Source organism: Tenrec ecaudatus, chromosome 7 (assembly GCF_050624435.1).
Source record: "Tenrec ecaudatus isolate mTenEca1 chromosome 7, mTenEca1.hap1, whole genome shotgun sequence".
In the NCBI taxonomy this organism is placed as follows: Eukaryota; Metazoa; Chordata; class Mammalia; order Afrosoricida; family Tenrecidae; genus Tenrec; species Tenrec ecaudatus.
In genome coordinates this window covers 84,115,722-84,135,658 of record NC_134536.1, presented here as the reverse complement: position 1 = coordinate 84,135,658, position 19,937 = coordinate 84,115,722, and the positions used below count along the sequence as shown (strand labels likewise).

Here is a 19,937-nt window from a genome sequence, read left to right as displayed (position 1 = left end):
TACTTGGATGGGAGAAAGGGAGAGGAACTACCTACCTACTAGAACCCACTAATTGCCATTCCCCAAAGATCTCTAAGTTTAAGCTGGCGTCCCACTATATCACTGCTAAGGCGTAGTAGATCGAATCTTCTACAGTATTCCTGTAGACAGAGCATCAGGAAGGCCCATCACTAGAAAGAAGACACCATGGTTGGGAAAGTCGAGGGTCATTGACAACGATGGAGCCCTTCAAGGAGGGGCATGGACCCAAAGATGCCATGGTCATGAAGCCGGGCGAGGACTCCAGGGCACGCAAAGTTCTGCTGCACAGTCAGCACGTATCGCAGTCACCTTACTGGCCACGAATAACCACTGGTTCTTGGATTACAAGTTACAGTTGAATTAATACAGTAAACTGTATGGTTCCAGGCTGCTTGATGAGTTAAATAATCGGGAAAAAGAGGAAGAAACTATCTCCAACAACTTCAATAAATTTCACTTTTTCTTTTGAGGTAAGTTTAGGCGTGGTTTGGGGAGGAGAACAGAACATTGTAAGGTTCTTTATAATCCTATCAGATATGCGTATGTGGCATGTGTGATAGATACAGGTTGTGTCTAAGAAGGATTATAAATGTGAACTTTTCTATACAGACTGGAATTGGAGGTGGAGCTAAAACTGCAGCTCTAGTCCTCTATATTGTTATTATTTTATCATTAAAATAGCTTATATGTGTTTGTTATTTTTTAAAGTACTACTGTTTCACTAGCGCCACAGAGCTACCTTTAAAACTCCCTGCCTGCCATGGAGTCAGCGCCGACTCAGAGCGACCATCCAGGGCAGAGGAGAACTTCCTCTGGGTTCCGGAGATGGTATTCTTCACAGGGACAGAACGCCTCCTTTTCTCCCATGAAGTGGCTGTTGGGTGCAAACTGCTGGTCTGGTGGTTAGCAGCCACCTGAGCTCCTACGTTGAGTTCTTAATTACTTACCCCTGAGCGGGCATGCCTGACATAGGGTAGGGCATGGCTGCTGAGTTGACCATGAAAGGAAGCCCAGATTAACTCTTTCACTACAAAGAAAATGATGTTGAAATGTATTCTCAGAATCAGAATTTATAGAAGATAAATTTCTACTACTCTAGACATACGGCTACTATTCTGTGAGCAGAATATTTATATTCTGTGTCACAAATGAGAAGGTAAGGAAAGGAAATTGCAGGTCACTCTATTTGAGACGCATCCCACATCCCATCACTGCAATAACATACTTAACTATCATGTACAACATGTAACAATCCTGGGATTCTGAGTTTGCAGCATAAATAAATGCAAGAATTCACATTGTATAAGGTGCCTGGGTAATCATTATTTCAAAGTAAAAAAAAATCAACACCTCAATCAATGTAAAAGGACTGGTAAAGAAATTAAGAGGTAGAAATTGTACTCTGGATTTCCAGGAGTAATAGTGAGAAGTTTAGACCTTCAAGGTCAGGGGTCCTCAAACTTTTTAAACAGGGAGCCAATTCATTGTCCCTCAGACAGTTGGAGGGCCGGACTATGGTTTTTAAAAAAACTATGAACAAATTCCTATGCACACTGGACGAGTCAGCTGTTAAGCAGGACAGGCAGCGGCGGCAAAAACACCTGGCGGGCTGGATAAATTTCCTCAGCAGGCCGCATGTGGCCCGCAGGCCGTAGTTTGAGGACCCCTGTTCAAGGCAATGTTCCTTACATGCTTTCTCCTCAGCTATTCCTTGGCTCACTTACACAGGAGTGCCCATTTAACATAGCCGGGAGGTGGTCCAAATGCCTGGCAACGACGCCTAACAACTGCACTCAAGTGTCCACAACGGTAACGACACAGGAAAGGTGGGTACAGAAGAGAATAAAAGACAAAGGATTCCTGAAGGCCACTTCCCTGAAGAACGGAGGAGCTCCAATCATGCGGTGTCCTGTTCCCTCAGAAGCCTGTGATCAGGTTTGCACTTAGCTAATTATGGGTCCTCCTCCTCACATCCTTTTGAGGTATTTTGGTTCTGCAACCCAGTCAGACTAAAAATTCATTCAGGGATGTATTAGTTACATACAAAGTCCTTAATACATGTTTTAAATAGATTTTTGCTTTCTTTTTTCTCCCTTACATGGACTATGATAACGTAGATTACCAAAGCAGGTGCTTAAGCAAGTCAATAAAACATTGTTAGGAAACAGCTAGTTGTATAATGTCCCAAACTGTGCAAGACAGTTTTATGTGAAAACTCTCATTTAGTGCTGATAGGAGGCTGGGTGGTAGTGTTTCTAGCCAGGAAAGCAGACAAAGAGTTCTCGGTCATGTCATAGAAAGCATTAGACTCCATCGAGGATGCTTTTACCTACAGTACAAACAACGACAACAAATGAAGACTAGCTCTACCCCTGAAAAAAAAAAGGAAAACACATGTACACTTCAAATATCACTAGTAACTGAAAACAAGCAAGCACACACTTCACAGAACAGATGCCAGTTTTAGAAATTAGGATCCACTTCCTTCTGGAAGCAGCAGAAAAGACTGGTCTTAGCCCATAGATACTTTCTGTCTCATTGGGACCAGGGAGAACCTGCTTATTTGATTGCTACTTCAGTTCATAAAGGAGCTTAGAGAAAGGTACACTGTGAAATCGAGGCTGCACCCTAAGTATGAAACATTAGAAAAAGACGTGGACTAAAGAGTTTCCTTTTTTCTTCTATAACATGATTCTATTATTTCATTAACTTTTTAATCACTTAAGCTGTATTCTCCTGGTGTGGAACAAATGAAAAGTGCAGACAGTGACGGCACCCTGAGAAAGTCAATCCCATTAAGCCATGTGTGACTTCGACCTACAGATGATAATGTTGGTTCAACTGACAACACAGGCTGTGGCGAACCTTTAATGAAGCGTAAGCCACTTCTTGGGGGGTCGAAGTGGCGGCAGGGAGGAAGGCTGGGACAGGTGATGTGTGGGAAGCAGGAATTAATGAGCATCAAAAGAAAGGAGCTCAAGGGCTGGTGATCCAACAAAGACAGCCAGGCAAAGGGTCAGCCATCGGGCCTGCCCTCACCAGCCAAGCCATCACCACACGAGAGACCAAGAGAGTGCAGGTTCTAGGTCCTGCAGCTTCTCCAGCCAGGATCACCTGCTTTCCCGAGGCCGGGGGTCAGCAAGGTGGAGTTGGAATAGAGTTAAGACTGGGCCCACCTGTTTCATCACTATTTACAATCAACCTCCACAGTCCACTGCTAACGTGAGACAGAGGACAGCCTAAGCAGACTTACTTCAATTTTCTTTACTCTCAGAGAGCCTTTCTCTAAGGAGCCCCGGTGGCTTAGTGTTTACCCCATTGGGCTGCTACTTGCAAAGTGAGCAGTTCAAAGCCAGCAGCTGTTCTGAGGGAGAAAGATAAGGCTTTCTACTCCTGTAAAGAGTTACACCCTCTGAATCTCAGGGCCTGTTCTACCCTGTCCTAGAGGGTCATTATGAGTCAGCACTGACTCAATGGCAGCGAGAGTTTGGAAAGAGAATCTCACCAGGGGAAGTCAAACAGTATTGCTCCAAAACCATGGAAACTTTCATTAAACCAAAGTATCAAAATGTGAAGCTATTGTTTCTCAACATGTCCTCCATCTAGGTCCATATACTTCTGACAACGGTGTTTCTACCTCTCTGACCATTCCTGGAGCAGTGGTTCCCCACCTGCCTCCCACCGCGACCCTTTCATACAGTTCCTCACAACTGCAACATTATTTTCATTGCTACTTCATAACTGCAATTTTGCTACTGTTATGAATCATAATGTAAATATCTGATATGCGGGATGTATTTTCATTGTTACACATTGAATATAATGAAAGCATAGTGATTTTAAATTTATTTTAAAAAATCATTTTATTGGGGTCTTGTACAATTTTTGTCAAAATCCATGCATCCATCCATTGTGTCAAGCACATTTGTACATTTGCTGCCATCATCGTTCACAAGAAAGCATAGTGATTAATCACAAAACAATATGTAATTCTATATTATAAAGTATTTATTTCTAATGAAATTTTGTCTTGAAGCATGGTGTCGCATGGGTAACATTCTCCATGCCGGGTACTCATCTGTGAGCTATCTGCACATGGGCAGACCCGCCTGGACACGGATAGAGGAGCGGTGTCTCGGTTTCTAAGACCATCGGAAGTATGTGTTTTCTGATGGTCTTTGGCGACCCCTGTAAAGGGTCATTTGATCCCCAAAGGAGTCATGATCCACAGGTTGAGCACCACTGCCCTAGAGAATTCTGCTAGCTTGCTTCAGTTTATACCACTGGACATCCTCCAGGGATTCAAATTGTGTTCTTTGTCAATGTTGAGTTTGGGAAACAAAATGCAGTCTGAAAGCATAAGATCACAGTCGGAGGGTGGTAGGGTAACATTTTCCCAAATTCTTGTAGGGCAGCCTTTGCTACAGTGGGAGAATGAGGAAATGCATTGTCATAGTGGGATGTGTGTGTATGGAAACTTCTGGGTGTACTTTCTTGGCCTTTTTCTCATCAAAGCAGTTTTTCATTTTCAGAAAATGCCTTCCTCATAAGTGTTTAACCACTGTTTCCAGAAGTCGGGTCCTTGTCTTAACAAGAGGAAGATTTCCTTTCGGAAGACACATCTCCTAGGAGGAGGAAATCTTTAGCAGCCAACATGGTCACGAACGCAGTTCTTACCCCGCACCCTCCCCGGCACCCTATCACCTATCCAGAAGTTGTCATGGACCCCTGTGCAGTTTTGTCTAAATAGCTGCCTTTGTTCCCTTGCCTAGTGTCTCAACCGCTACACCAGAAGTCTTCTCTAGAGCAAGCTTTGCAAATCAAGAAGCACACCGGAATGAAGAAGGAATGAAACACATGAATAATGATCTAGCCGAGAGCACTGGAGGCAGGTAGAGGACATGGGGTCTGACTGAGCTCCCTCTCCAGCCAAAGAGGAGGAGGGCATGAGTCCCCTGAGCTCTTGGTGTTCAACAAAGGCAGAAAACTGAGAAACTATGTAAAATCATTGGCTTTTTCAATGTTGGAAATTGATGTTGTTACCTTGGTAACAACCCCCACGCAGTGGGGGTTGGGTTGACCAGTTCGCTTTCTGGTCAGTCAGGAAATTCTCTGTTCCTCTAATCTGCAAGGGCTGAGGCTCACCACCTTATTCACAGCCCCCCAGGGTTACCTCCCAGAAGCTCCCCAGGCTGATAGAATGGGCAAAGCCAGTCTCAGGACCCAACTCGGTTGGTGTAAACATCACCTCTGCCTCTTGGCATGAGATTCCGGCAAGTTACTGATTCTGCGCCTCTGTTTCTTTCCCTGTAAAATTAGGAAATATACTTTATGCCTCTTTCTTAATCATTCTAAGGACTAAATAGCAATAGGGCAACTTGAAGACAGTAGTTGACATGTGGTGCTCAAAGAAAGTCCCTCCCCTTCTTATTGTTCCTCCATTGTCAGTCAGCTCAGCTTCATTCAGTTTTAAAATTACCCACCAATCCAGATTCCCGCTGCTGCATGCTAAGCATCTCAACAGAAGCTGTCTGTTGATGCTATGACCCCACACTGAATACCTGTCCCACCGAATTACTTGAGTGTGCTGGCCACTGTGACACATTCAAATGAAAATGAGAGGTCTTCCTGCTACACAGCACGAACTGAGCCTATTTCCTCTCCCCTCCTCTAAGATTTTAATGTCTACATCTATATCTACTCCTCTTGTGGCTCTGTATTTGATACTAAGTGATAAAATAGGTCCACATCAGGAGGTGCGCGCTGTTTGTCCTCCCTGAGGTGGTCAGGGAGCACTCTTTGGAATTATCCTGGGAGCACCACCCTTTGCATTTCTCAGAGGAAAAAGAACCACAAAAGACTGCAACCCCCATTAATAAATGAACTACAGGATCCCTGTTTGATTTTAGCATCCTCAACTCATGTGTGCCAATAGTTCCTGACTCTGCACGGGCACACCTGATAGCTAATGAGCCATGGGTCATTTTAGATTGTGAAGCATGAAAAGTACGCTGCAGCTAGGACAGCGGTTCTCAACCCCTCTGGGGGTGGAACGACCCTTCCACAGGGTCGCCTGATTCCTAACAGCAGCAAAATAACAGTTATGAAGTAGCACTGAAAATCATTTTATGGTTGGGGGGGTCACCACAACACGAGGATCTGTGTGAAAGGGTCACAGCATTAGGAAGGTGGAGAACCCCTGGCCTAGGACCAAAGCTGACCAAATATGCCCGATTTAGCTTCCTCTGGTTCCGTACTGGAAGGATTCAGGGCTTCTCTCTCTTGGGAGAGATGAGGAGTTGACGGGCAATCCAGACAAACATTTCCTGTGCTCGGTGGAAGCTGAAACAGCGCTACAGAATGCCTAAAGGATGACTTCAGAATTACCCACTGCCTCGGAAACAACTGAGAATAAGGAACTCTCTCGAAAGTTGTATGTCTCTTTAAAGAAACCCAGGGGCGAGCACTCTCTCCAATAAAAAAGTGTCTAATTTAAGAATTTATCAAGTCTGAAGAATACCTTGAAGACAAGTTGTGAAAAGAGGCAATCACTTTGATGGGGATCGGTGCTCACAAGAGAAATCCCTGTGCTTAATCAGCCAGCGTGGGTCAGGGGCCTGGTTGCTCTGGGAGAAACGTCCTTTAATCCCCAGAAAAAGGAAGGCCTACAAAGCAACAGGGGCACCGTCAGAAAGCAAGCTCAGGGACCCGCTGGTAAGCTCTGCGTCCCTGGAGCTCAGTCAGTACTTTCATCAGGAGTTTCTCTTTCCTGTGGCCTGTTCCTTTTGAGGACCCAAGGCACCCCATGTCGCTAAACCTCTCCACAGGGGCCTGCTATTTGGCTCTCCCAGGGCCCCACCACTCTCTATGCTCCCAAAGCTGCCCAAACTACCGGAGCTCCTGCATTACACAGGCCTTGTAACTACAAACCCCAGAGTGTATATGTGAATTTTCACTGCCCTACTTTTGTGCCCTAAGTACACAAGTGCAAACTCCCAGATTTGGGGGAAACTTGTTATGCCATCCGCATCCCCCCGCCCCCAGCCACTTTCACAAAAAGACCCAGTGCTCGGACATCCCAACATCTAGATCCCAGGGCCAGCCAGGTTGAAAACCCCACAGACCACGGGGTCAGTGCCCTGTGGAAGGTAGTTGCCGTCCAGCTGACTCCAAGCTGCTGTTCTCCAGCACATGTCAAAGTCGGACTGTCTTCCATGGTGTTTTCTACGGCTCGGTTTTCAGAAGTAGATGATGGCCAGGCCTTTTCCCAAGGATGGACTTGAACCTCCAACTTTTGGTTAACAAAACAAACCCAGTGCCATCTACTCAATTCTGATTTGTGGTGACCCCTAGGGCAGGGTAGAACTGCCCCTGGAAGTTTCCAAGACTGTAACTCTTTGAGTCTAGAGAGCGCCCATTCTCTGCTTCGGCTAACAGCTGATCAAATTAATGATTTGTATTCCCCAGAAAGTCCTTCTATTGCTTTCAAGCTTGACTCTGCACTTTTAGAGTTCATTCTATATGCCCATCATTTTTTTTAAGGAGGAGGATTAGAGACCAGAAACAGGCCAGGCTATACTAGCTCAGGACACCAGTAATGTCCACCCTTGGGTGCCCTGAACTCTATCCTGCCACTTTTAGGGTCCTATCTGTGACCTTTTAGCTGTAAATTAAACAGAAGCCAGAAATGTGTTCTTGGTAGCATAAGCACATTGCTGTGACTCACTCCTGGAATATCCTGCCCTACCCGAGCGTCACGGCAGTCTTGGCGTGCAGGCTGCTACCCTCAGACATCAGTAGTAGTCCAGAAAGCTCCCCATGGAAGCAGGTCTGCTTCCTGCAGAAGGCTGCACTCGAGAGCTGAGGTCTGTCCTCCGCTCCGTGCACAGGAGCCTGCCTGACAAACACTTTCCCATGATTTAGTGTGGGATGACTGCACCCTGACGGCCCGCTAGAGCGAGAGAGGCAAGCATGGCAAGCAAGGAGCAAGAGGAAGGACACAGCCCCGCGCCCCCCCCCCCCTTGCCGCCACATCACAGCCACAGTTTGGAAAGAGTCCCTGCATTCCACGCCAGCAGGCAAGAGAACAGCCACAGCAAACAACCCCAGCGGCCAACCCGGAGGCTTTTCCCTGGGGCATCCTCTGATCTCATTACAGCAGCCTAGTGCTCGCAAAACAGACAGGACATCTGTGCCCCACTGCCTGTTCACAAGAGTTCCCGCTTCAGAGGCCACAGCCACTGCCAAGGGGGCGATGTTTTCCCCCTTCTCTCTGGATGCTGGAAGCAAGGGCGATGACCCCGAGACGGCACTGGATCCGTGTCACGGGCATGCTGCCGGGGTCCCTGGTGAGACATTCTCTTCCTGCTTATGTCAACAGTCCCCAGGCACAGGCAGGGAGCTACTTCCTCTTGAACAGCTCTGGGAAAGTCACTTCATGGCAGCTTTGAAGGGTGCCACCTGCCAAGGCCAGACTCTGGAGAGAGACAGTCTCTGCTGGGAACAACTTCCCCTAAAACATCCTTCCTCTGAGCCTTGGCAAACTAGAGTCCTCATTTTAGGAAAAGTAGCAAGAGACCTTTGCTTTGCTTGATTTTTTGTTTTTATGAAAGGAAGATGGGAGACCAAAAATGGGCCAGGTGGTACCCACTCAGGACACCAGAAATGTTCCATGTTGAGTTCCTTAAGCTCCATTCTGCCTTATTTAGGGTGCTATATGTGACCATTTCACTGTCACTGAAGCAGAAGCGGGGCGTCATCTACTTCAGAAATCATGTAGCACTAGGTCCACAAGGGGGAGAGTGAACTTCCATGCGCAATCAGAGATACAGATCGGCGGTTCTGAACTGGGGGAGCTTGCTTCCCACAGGCGACAAGTGGTAAGACCTAGAGACATTTTTGGTTGCCACACTAGGGGCGGGTGGTACTGGCATCTGGTGAGTAGAAGCCAGTGATGCTCCTAAATGGCCTACTATGCAAAGCCCGCCTTCCACAATTGTGAATTACCTGGATCAGAATGTCGGTAATGCCTAGGGTTGGACACCTTCATGGGGAGGGAACCCTGGGGGATAAGTTTAAAATAATGTCAATCCATCTTCACATTAAATAATGTTGACAATAAAAAGTCTGGTGCCCCCCAAAGCATAAAACTAACAGCCTCAAAAAATGGACCAATTTGTCTCCCAAGGAAAAGAAAGTGGTCCTTGTGGGGACCTGGGGGTACGAGGGGAGGGAGCGCGGGAGCATGGGCCTGCTGTCCGAAAGGTCTGCGGTTCTAACTCAGAGCCGCTCTGAGGGAGAAAGACGAGGCAGTCTGCTTCTGTAAACATGTATGCACAGCCTTGGGACCAAGGGGACCGTCTTACTCTGTCCTACGGGGACACGGCGAGTCAGAAGGATGAGCCAGACGCAGTGGGTTTGGTGTGGGTCCTTTAGTGACACAGACAGAGTAGGATCATTTGAGTTGCTTGTTCCAAGAGTGAAGTGGCTTTGCTGTTAGCAGCATGGTGCTGTGCTCAGTCCAGGCAAACCCAGGAGACAGAATCCCTGAGCTTACCCAACCCGTGATGGTGGAGCTGACTCCAACGCATGACGGCCCCACCGTGTGGGGCAGAACTGGACCGATTTTCAGGGGGGATCTCCAGGCCTTTCTTCTGAGGGGCTCCGGTGGCTCAACCCTCCAAGCCTTTTCAATAGCAGCACAGCACAGTAACCATTTATAGCCCCCTGGCTATTAAAACCCTATGTATAATTTTAGTGCTTCTAGCTCTGCAGCGGAGATGGCAAAATATCTGTTTTGAAAATATCAATAATATATGAAAATACAGTGATGTTGATTTACATTATAGGGTAGCTATGAAAGGTAGCCACATTGCAGGGTCTCTAACCAAATATAGAATGACAGACACGGGCCTTAAGGGCAAACCATGGGACAGGTTTTGAGATGTTCCCGTTTCTAGCATTTTTTTCTTTTTTAAGAATACAGTCCCCTCCTCTACATCACATAGTTTCATTACATTTGGGGGTAAAATATTTACAGATCACTCAGTCATTATTTTCTTATTAGTTCCTTTATTCTAGCCAATGGTGGTGGTGGTGGTGGTGGTGTGGTGGTGATGGTGGAGGTGGGGGGGTGATGGTTGGGGTGATGGTGAGGTGGTGATGGTGGGGATGATTGGTGGTGATGGTGGGGGTGGTGGGGGGAGATGGTGGGGGTTGATGGTGGGGGTAGGGGTAGAGGTGGAGGGGTGATGGTTGTGGGGGTGATTGGTGGTGATGGTGGGAGTGATTGGTGGTGATGGTGGGAGTGATTGGTGGTGATGGTGGGGGTGATTGGTGATGATGGTGGGGGTGGTGGAGGTGACGGTGGAGGTGGTGGGGGTGATAGTAGAGGTGGTGGGGGGATGATGGTGGGGGGTGATAGTGGGGGTGATGGTGGGGTGGTGGGGGTGATTGGGGGATGGTGATGGTGGGGTGATGGTGGGGGGTGGGGGTGGTGGTGATGGTGGTGGTGGTGGTGATGGTGAGGGGTGATGGTGGAGGTGGTGGTGATGGTGGGGGGTTTGGGGTGGTGGTGATGGTTGGAGTGGTAGTGATGGTGGTTGTCCAACACAACAAATGCAAGTAAGCACTTGGAAGAAACACAAAATATAAAGAATTTCACAAATGAACAGAAGACAATTTTCTAACACTTGTGGTAGAAACAGTAAACAAAACTGATTCACTAGCATGCTAGTTTATTCTGTTTGCCATGATGTAATAGTCAAGACATTTTTTTAATGCTCCAGAAGTTAGACGTAAATAAATATTGTGGTGTGGAAGACGGACGCCTTCCTTGGCCTTTCACAAATGATGCTCAGTTCTTCTTGTGCCAAGAAACCACAGTTGTGGCTGTATTTTACCTCTCTCACCTTGCGCTAATTCACAATATCCCACTTTCTCTCTTCCACTCAAGTCCTGCTAAATCTAAATCCTCTCTGGGAATGATTAATCGAGCGTCACGTTCCAATTTTCTTTCTCTCACTCCGTTCCCAGCTGCCCCAGCCATGCTGGCGTCAGGACAAAGCAAACTCATATGACATCACGGAGCAGTCTCATGTTCTCTAAATCCTCCTGCTGGTAGTTTACCTCTGTGGTGGGGACCTAGCACCCCAGCAGTGCTTGCTATGTTGGGTGGGTGTTGCTTTCAACCCTGAAAGAGCAGCAACAACCACAGAGTTGTCCCTGCACCTCCTTCCTCTGCCAACATGGGGCCGTGGCTCCGCCACTCTGTGCACTAGACGTTACCTTACACACAAGAGAATCTACGCCGTGCCTTGGGCTAGCTGCCTCCTGCAAACTCCCTGTGCTCCCAGAGTCCCCCGGCGCCCCTCCTCCTTCCTCTCCCCCCACCCTCCTGAGCTCTTTTCTTTCTTCTTCTTTTTTTTTTAATTTCCACTGCCTCACTGTGTTTTTGTGTAAATGATCTCACATGACTCAACAAATCCATCTGCCTGAAGCAGGCCAAGTCTGGAGCCTCCCAGGAGGGAGGAGAAGAATTGCTTTGTGGAAAGGACCTGGAGCCCTGCCCTTTCTCTGGCTCAAATTACCCGCCTGTCAGGCCTGACGGATTTGGCTAAAAATAAAAGGAAGCGGGCCGTGAAAAGCAGATGAATGGGCTCAGCAGTTCCTTAGCTAACACAGGCCTGCTGTTGCCCGAAGCTCCCTCAACAGACACTTCAAATGCCGAGTGTGTGAGTGCACTGCAGGCCTTCCAGGTGATGGACAGGCTGTCAAGTCCACCCAGGGGACAGGGACAGGGCCTGGATTTGGAATTTCCTTTGTAGAAGCTCCCTGTGTGTGTGCTTGTGTAATAGAAAACGGTTTTCAGGAAACAGAAAAGTTCTGTGGTGGGAAGGCTTGGCTTGCAAGGAAAAGAAAATCGAAAGGGGGAAAATGTGGCTTCCATGACTAAATGACCCTTCTCTTTACCTCCCAACACCAGGGACCTTCCACCCCCACCCCATGATGTCATCCCTCCATTGAGAGCCAGCACAGAGCTAAAAGTCCTGCTTGTAAATGGATGCCCAGCACCCGCAGTGGGTATTAAGCACTTAGGTTGGCAATGTAATGACACACTATAACAATCTGTAACACGAAGCAGTCAGCAAAGCCCTGGCTCTGAAAGCTATTTCTCCCGACCATTAACCATATGTTTGGCTCCGTGGATAGCCAAGCGGGTGTTCCAGCTTACCATCTGGTTTCTATCCACACAGGCAACTGCAAAGCACGGACCATCTCCCCTGGAGCTGCGGGCTGCTTTCTCTCTCTTCTCCGCTCTGCTCTTCCCCTTGCCTCCTCCCCAGCTCCTTGGGGTCCCTGGGCTTCAGGATCCGCTGCCATTCATCACTTGCAAAGAAAACTTTACCTGCCGTGGCAGCGGAAGCATTAAGAATGCACAGCTGTGTTGTAAACACGCCAGAGGGCCATCCACCACGGGCTAGATCTGTGCAGCTCGGTCTCTACCCCGTTCCTCATCCCCGATGGGGCGCTGACACTTGATACAGCATGTTAAAAATAGGTACATTCTTGACAGATTCAGGGGCTGCTGTGGTGCCCTTCACACTCCCTTCATATCCTGGGAATCGGACTTTGAAACGCGCACACGCACACACATAGGCTGGCTCGCCTCCTGAAGTCTGCTTCTGCATTCAATCTGCATGACATCAGCCTCGCAGAGGATGACACACTGCCTACAAATAGCCAAGATAACAACAGGCCTCTAGTCCTTTTTCTGCACAAAAGGATCCAATCCCAGACAGTCATGCCCACCCCTCCCGCACCCCGTGCCCGCCACACACACTTTAGGAAGCATACATGCGTGCGACCAATTGTCACTTGCCAAAGCCTAGTGTATTTACACCTGAACCGCATACAATAATTCCATGAAACCTTAGGAAGGTGGTGAGGAGGCTCTGACCATGCTTTCCAAGTAATTTATCCTAGATAGCCTTCTTGGCAGGATTTAAGGCCTTTTCATAACATTGTTAAATGTTGTGAAGAGACAGGTAATAAACAGAAATTAGGTATTTTTTCTCTGTGTTCTCCCACAAGAATAATATCTGCATTGCCAAAGGGTTTTTTACTCAATTAAGAATTTAAAGTTCTTTCTTTCCCACACCTTTAATTTAAAAGTTTGTTTCTTACATACCATGAAGAAAAGGAAGCATGTGATTAAAAAGTGATGAACCAGAATGTCAGGTGTTATCAATAAGCAGAGCTACCGAGGGCTCGTCCTGGGGATACCGCTAACTCAGGCAGCCAGGCTTCCAGGAGGCTCCTGCCTGTGCAGACTTCTTCTCAGCCCTTCTTTCTATGGTCTGAGATAGGTCTTCCATGAACTATGAACTATTTATACCAGCAAGGGACATTAAATTCTGGCGACTGTAAGCCCTAGAGAATGACGGGAAGGGAACTCTTAATTTCAGAAGTCCAAAGAAAGTATCCACATAAGATCCCTCTCAAACTCACTGCCATAGTCGATTCCAAGCCGTAGTGATACCACGGGGCAGGGCAGAACCCCGCCTCATGGGTTCCAGGGCTGGAACCCAGGTTTCCGTTCTGCTTGCTTCAGCACCTGTCTTTTCCATGGCCAGTGACTAAAATGATAAAGACCCAAAGCAGTGGGGCAGCTGCACAAATGATTTCATAGATTAACACATGTTGATTAATAGTCAATATAAAATTATAAATGATACAATTTGCATATTTTCACTAGAGGGTGATTTTTATATGCATCCACTAACTTTCTCATCTAAATCTGAAACTTTGTTCCAGTAGTTACAAAATATGGCCTAGATGAAAGACTGGAAGCTAGGGATTCTATGATGGAATTTTTCAAGATCTACATGACTCCCTGATAACCAAAGACCTGATGAGTTATGGAATGACATGAAGGACATCCCACCTGAAGAAAGCACACGGTACTGAAAGAGATGAGAAGGCCATTCAAGAGGCCAAAGCGGCTACCTATCAGAAGGGGCTCTGAAACCCGCTCTTGAATGTACAGCGGGCAAAGCAAATGATGAAAAGAGCCGAACACAAAATTTTGAAGGGCAGCTCAAGGAGGTAAAGTGAAATATTATAATAAAACGTGAAAAATCCTGGAGTTAAAAAAGCTCTCAGCACATTTCAAGCAGAAAGAGTAGTGGGGTGGGGGGCGGGGAGGAAGAGACAAGCCTCAAGTTGCAATATTAAAGCATTCTATGGCAAAATACTGAGCTACACAGAAAACAAAAACGACGTAGAAAGAATACACAGAACAGCTGTACTAAAAAGCTCTGCTTGACATTCGACCATCTCAAAGATGCCATAGGATTAAGAGCCAATGATATGTAAGGGCGAAGTCCAAGCTGCCCGGAAGGCACTGGCCAAGACAAGGCTGCAGGAGTGACAGAATATCAATTGCTTCAACAAGCTGATGAAGGGCTGGAAGTACTCATTTATCTAGGTTAAGAAATTTGGAAGACAGTGACCTGGCAACAGACTGAAAGAAATTGCTATTTGGGCCCATTCCAAAGAAAGGTGACAACAGAATGAGGAAATTATTGAATGATGTTATTTATATCACATGCAAGTAAAATTTTGCTTAAGATAATTCAAAAATGGTTACAGCTGCACATTGAAAGGGAGCTGCCAGAAATTCTCCCGGATTCAGAAGATGTAGTTTACATCAGATGGACCCTGGTTGAAAGGAGAGAGGACCAAAGATGTTTACCTGTGTTTTATTGACTACAAAAAGGTATTTGGCTGTGTGGATCATAACAAACTATGGATAACATTGTGAAGAATAGGATTCGAGAACATGTTATGTGCTCATGCTGAACCTGTACAGGGACCAAGAGGCAGTAGTTCAAACAGAACAAGGGAATACTGAAATACTAGACTCCAGGGAAAGATGTGCACCGGGATTATGTCCTCTCACGGCACGTTTTTAGTCTCTCTGTTGAACAAAGTCTGGGAAAATGAGCCATACAAAGAGAATTGCGGCATCACGACTGGAGGGACAAGAGCTGTTGTTGATGGGGCCATCACGCCAGCACGGGCCCACAGCAACCATGCACAACAGAAGGAGACACTGCCTGCTCCTGGGCCAGGTGCAAGATTGGTCCTGTGCCTGAGGTAGCTACTGAGCCGATCCATCCCATTGAGGGCTTTTCTCCTTTTTGTTGTCCCGCCACTTTACCAAACATGTGGTTTTTCTCCAGGGACCAGATTCTCCTGACAGCATGTCCAAAGAATATAAGACGAAGTCTCGCGATCCTTGCCTCTAAGGAGCACTGTGGCCTTACTTCTCCCAATACAGATCGGTTTGTTCTTTTGGCGGTCCATGGTACTTTCAATATTCTTCTCCAGCACCACAGTTCAAATGCATCCATTCCACTAGTCTTCCTTATACAATGTCCAAATTTCACATGCATTTGAGAATATCATGGCTTGGGTCAGGTACACTTTAGTCCTCAAAGCAACATCCTTACCCATCTCGATCATGACCCCAGCCAGTCCTGTCTTTCACTGCAGACTAGGCTGGAGTATGTGCACAGGTACAGATAAGACACAAGAGCTCACAACACCTGGAATCCAGGTACAGGAATGGGAGTAGTGATACCAGGAGGGCAGGAGGAAGGTGGAGAGAGTAGGGGAGGAAGGGAGAACTGGCTGCAATGACTGACACATAACCATCCTCCCACCCTCAGGGGATGAAGAACATAAACTGTGGGGAAAGGGTGACAGCTGTCAGTGTAAGATATGAAAATAATAATAATAATTTATCAAGGGGCCACAAGGGTAGGAGGGAGAGTAAGAGGAGCTGACACCAGGGCTCAATAGAAAATAAATGTCTAGAAAACAATGATGGCAACCTGTACAAATGTGCTTGATAGCAGCTGCAAAAGCCCTCGATATAATGTTTAAAAAAAAGCAATATCCTTGCTCTTCATTACTCTAAAGAAATCTTATACAGCAGATTTACCTAAAGCAGCAGTTCTTAATCTGTGGGTGGCAGCCCCGTTGGGGGTCGAACAATCCTTTAAATGGAGTCGCCTGAGTCATAACAGTGGCAAAATTACAGTTATGCAGTAGCAACGACAATAACTTTATGGTTGGGGGGCAGCACAACATGAGGAACTGTATTAAAGGGTCGTGGCATTAGGAAGGTTGAGAACCACTGCCCTAATGCAGTATGTCTTTTGATCTCTTGACTGCTGCCTCTATGAGCATTGATTATGGATCCAAGTAGGACAAAATCCTTGACAACTTCAACCTGTTCTTTTGTCATGATGTCACCTACTGGTCGAGTTGTAAGGAGGTTTGTCTCCTTACGTTGAGCTGTAATCCATGCTTAATGCTAGAATCCTCGATCTTCATCAACAAGTGCTTCAATTCCTCCTTGCTTTCAGCAAACTAGGTTGTGTCCTCAGCTTACGAAAGGTTGTCAAAGAGGCTTCTTCCAACTGCAGGAGTATTAACCACCTGCACATAGCCTTCCTTGCTGAAAAGCGAAGAGGACTTGGCTTGAAGTACTTGCCGATGACGATCAAGGATGGCAGCCTTCAGTATGAAATGCAACTCAATGTTAATCTGCATAGCTGGACCAACAGACAGCACCACAACATACTGAGAAAAGACTGAAGCTGTCAAGGATTGTGGTCTGCTTGGAGCCACAATCAGTGCTCATGGAAGCAGCTGTCATGACAGGAGCTGTCAAGAGATCAGACCACATATCGACCTCTTTACAGTGTCGAAGAGCAAGGAGGTCACCAGGAGGAGAGTGAGGTGCTTTAGGCCCAAGCATTGGCATTTTGAATCTCTTCAAATGCATGTGAAAGTTGGACAATGAACAGGAATAACCCATTAGAATTATGATGCTGGGAAGAATATTTCAAGAACCTTGGACTACCAGAAGAGCAAACAAATCGATCTTGGTAAAAGTACAGCCAGAATAGTACAGCTTTTAGAAGGATTGCATACTTGGCCGTACATACGTTGGGAATGTTTTCAGAAGTGATTAGTGACTGCAAAGGGATAGCATGCTTGATAATGTAGAGCAGAGGCCCTCAACCTATAACCATGGGCCACATGCGGACCAACGAGGGTATTTATCCAGGCCGCCGGGGGTTTTTGCCCCGTTTTGTTTTTCACTTCAAAATAAGATATGTGCAGTGTACATAGGAATTTGTTCATAGTTTTTAAAAAAAACTATAGTCTGGCCCTCCAAGGGATCTGAGGGACAGTGGACTGGCCCCCTGTTTACAAAGTTTGAGGACCCCTTTTGTAGTAGAGGGTCATTGAAAAAGAGGAAGACCATTAAGGATGTGGCTCAAGACAGTGGCTTCAACAATGTGCTCTAACATAACAATTGTGAGGCTAGTGCAAGACCAGGCATTGTTTCATTTTGTTGTATGTAGTGTTGAAATCAGACAAAATAGCAAGACGAATGATGGAGAGAAAAATGTTGAGAAAAGGACGATGGGAAGTAGATGCCACTGAGGGTTTGGAGCGAAAAGACCACGTCTAGAGAGAACTCACAGAATGCTCACTGACTGTATGTGAAGTGAAGAATGGAGGAGAAGCAATCACAGAACCATCAAATGTGTTTTCATGCTAAACTGCATGCTTTGTGTGGAACATGAGATTCCCTGGTTCTTCCAAAGCTTACTTATTACCTCTGCTCTGGAATGCAGCGTCCTTTACTAAGCAGGTACTGAAATATCCCCACGTGCAACAATGTCCGGCAGCAAGGAAGCCCGACTAAATGAGCCACAGCTTTTACGTTCTGGGAGCTCAACTATAGTGCAGGAGACATAACAAGTGCAGACAAAGGATGTGCAAGGACGACTACACAATGTTCCCCAGAGCATACAGTTCCTGAAAACTAGAGTGCATCCAGTAACAGTAGGACAGAATTGCTCCAGTCTATGGGTTTCTTCTGGGCTGCATTTGCTTGCCCTGCATTAAGAAATTCCTGTTACTTAGAGATAACAATAGGTATCAGCTATTGGAAGCCCTGTCATCCAAATTCAGGATGTATAGGAAATGGTAGCAGCTATTACATTTCATTTTGTAGTTTCAGTGATTTTTAATTGCTATGCCTCAAATCCGAAAGTTCAGGAAAAATGCAAATGAAAAACATTTCCCCCCAATTTTAATAATCTGGCCACTACTGACTTTCCTTTGAAGTTAGTCCACAAGCACTCAAAATGTAGTGTTAGATCTACACAAAGGTATGCATGCACCTATAACTGAATAATAATTGTCATTATAATAATCCTCCCCAAACTAAACTCACTGCCATTTTCAATTCTGACATGCCTAGTGCCCTACAGGAGAGAGTTGAACTGCCTCTGTGAGTTTTCAAGACCATAACTCTTTATGTGAGTAAAAAGCCTTCTCTTTTTCCCATGGAATTGGCTGGTGGTTTCAAACTGATGACCTTGAAGTTAACAATCCAATGTTTAACCGACTATGCAATCCAGGCTCCTTGACAGAATAACAGAATGCACACTACGAAGTGATCTGCGTATGACTGGCCATTAATCCACACGGAAGCCTACCCCACCCCTCCGCGGACAGGTTACCACCCCCACCCACCCACCCACACACCGCCCCAGGATCTTAAACCCTGCGTGGCAGGCAGTTGAGCAGCAGTGAGTACTGAAGGTGAGCAACAGGACGGAGTTGCTCATGTCATTGATGAGCAGGCTGAAATCTGAAAAATACTGGGACAGGACGTCCTGATCAATGGCCCATTTAAATGAAGTTGAAATGTATATGCCAACACAGTAGGAAGAAAAACCTTTATTTCAAGTTTAACTTGATAGACCTATTGAATTATTTGGTGGACCCAATGCACTGAAATTGGATACATAACACCTTTAAATGCGCAGGTTTTTTTATTATAGTTACAAAAATATTCTAAAGTACAGTAAAAGTGAAATTTAATTTCAATGCCTGATGAACCCTTCAAGTACTCCCAGGGAACTTCTGCAGATCAGAGTTGGAAGTCTACTGGCATAGGGTTGAAATGTAAATCAAAGAGCAATAACTGGGCACATCTGCTATTCCAGCTAAAACTAGATGCCATCCTCATGAATCTGAAAGCAGGGACGCTAAGTTGCGAAACTGCAGAAAGCACCCTAAGATTCTCTAGTGAGTGAGTACTGAAGGGGCTAGGACCACGATGCAGGATATATGATTCACTTCTCAATGCGGCTCATTGACTATGACTTACTGAGCACCTGAGTGCCAGGCCCGGTTCTGGAGTCTTGGGATATTCCAGTGAACCCTAAAATAGAATATCCTACTTTTGTGTAATTGATTTGGGGCAGGGACCAAACAATACCTACAAATAAGAACAACAAATATTTTTGTTCTCAAGTGATAAATGTTGTGAGGAAATGTCCTATGGCCCTCGAGGGAATGAGAAATGCACTAGGAAAAGGTGGATGCAAGGCTCGAGAGGACCTGCCAGGTGAGCCTTATGGAGAAGGACACCCGGATCAATGACTTGAAGCAGCTAAGGAGAATACCAAGTGGACATCAGTTGTAAGCAGTGGTTCTCAAAGTGGGAGCCGAGGACCACCCGCAGCACTGACATCTTGATAATAGCTCTGAAATGCTGAGGTGGGACCCAGAAAGGGGTGTGTTAACAAGCCCCCGTCCCAGGTGTTCCTGCTGCACACTAACGTCTGAAAACAGTCCAAGAGCCAAGGACCTAAACTAAGAGCAATGTCTGGTGTGTTGTCAAGAAAGAGGGGTGTGAAGGTGTGAGGAGGGGTGTGGAGGTAAAGAAAACAAAGGTCTGGGTCCAGCGGCCCATGAACTGCGTGGAGGTCGCACAAGGCTTTCACTCCATGTGAAAAAAGGGAAGCTGTTGGGGG

The 19,937-nt window shown here is 46.4% G+C and overlaps 1 protein-coding gene across 1 annotated transcript in view; it reads right to left on the bottom strand.

Annotated features, from left to right (window-relative positions):
* The window catches only part of BACH2 (BACH transcriptional regulator 2), a 436,126-nt gene that overhangs the window by 322,416 nt on the left and 93,773 nt on the right, over window positions 1-19,937 (bottom strand). The gene's annotated exons all lie outside the window — the stretch shown is intronic.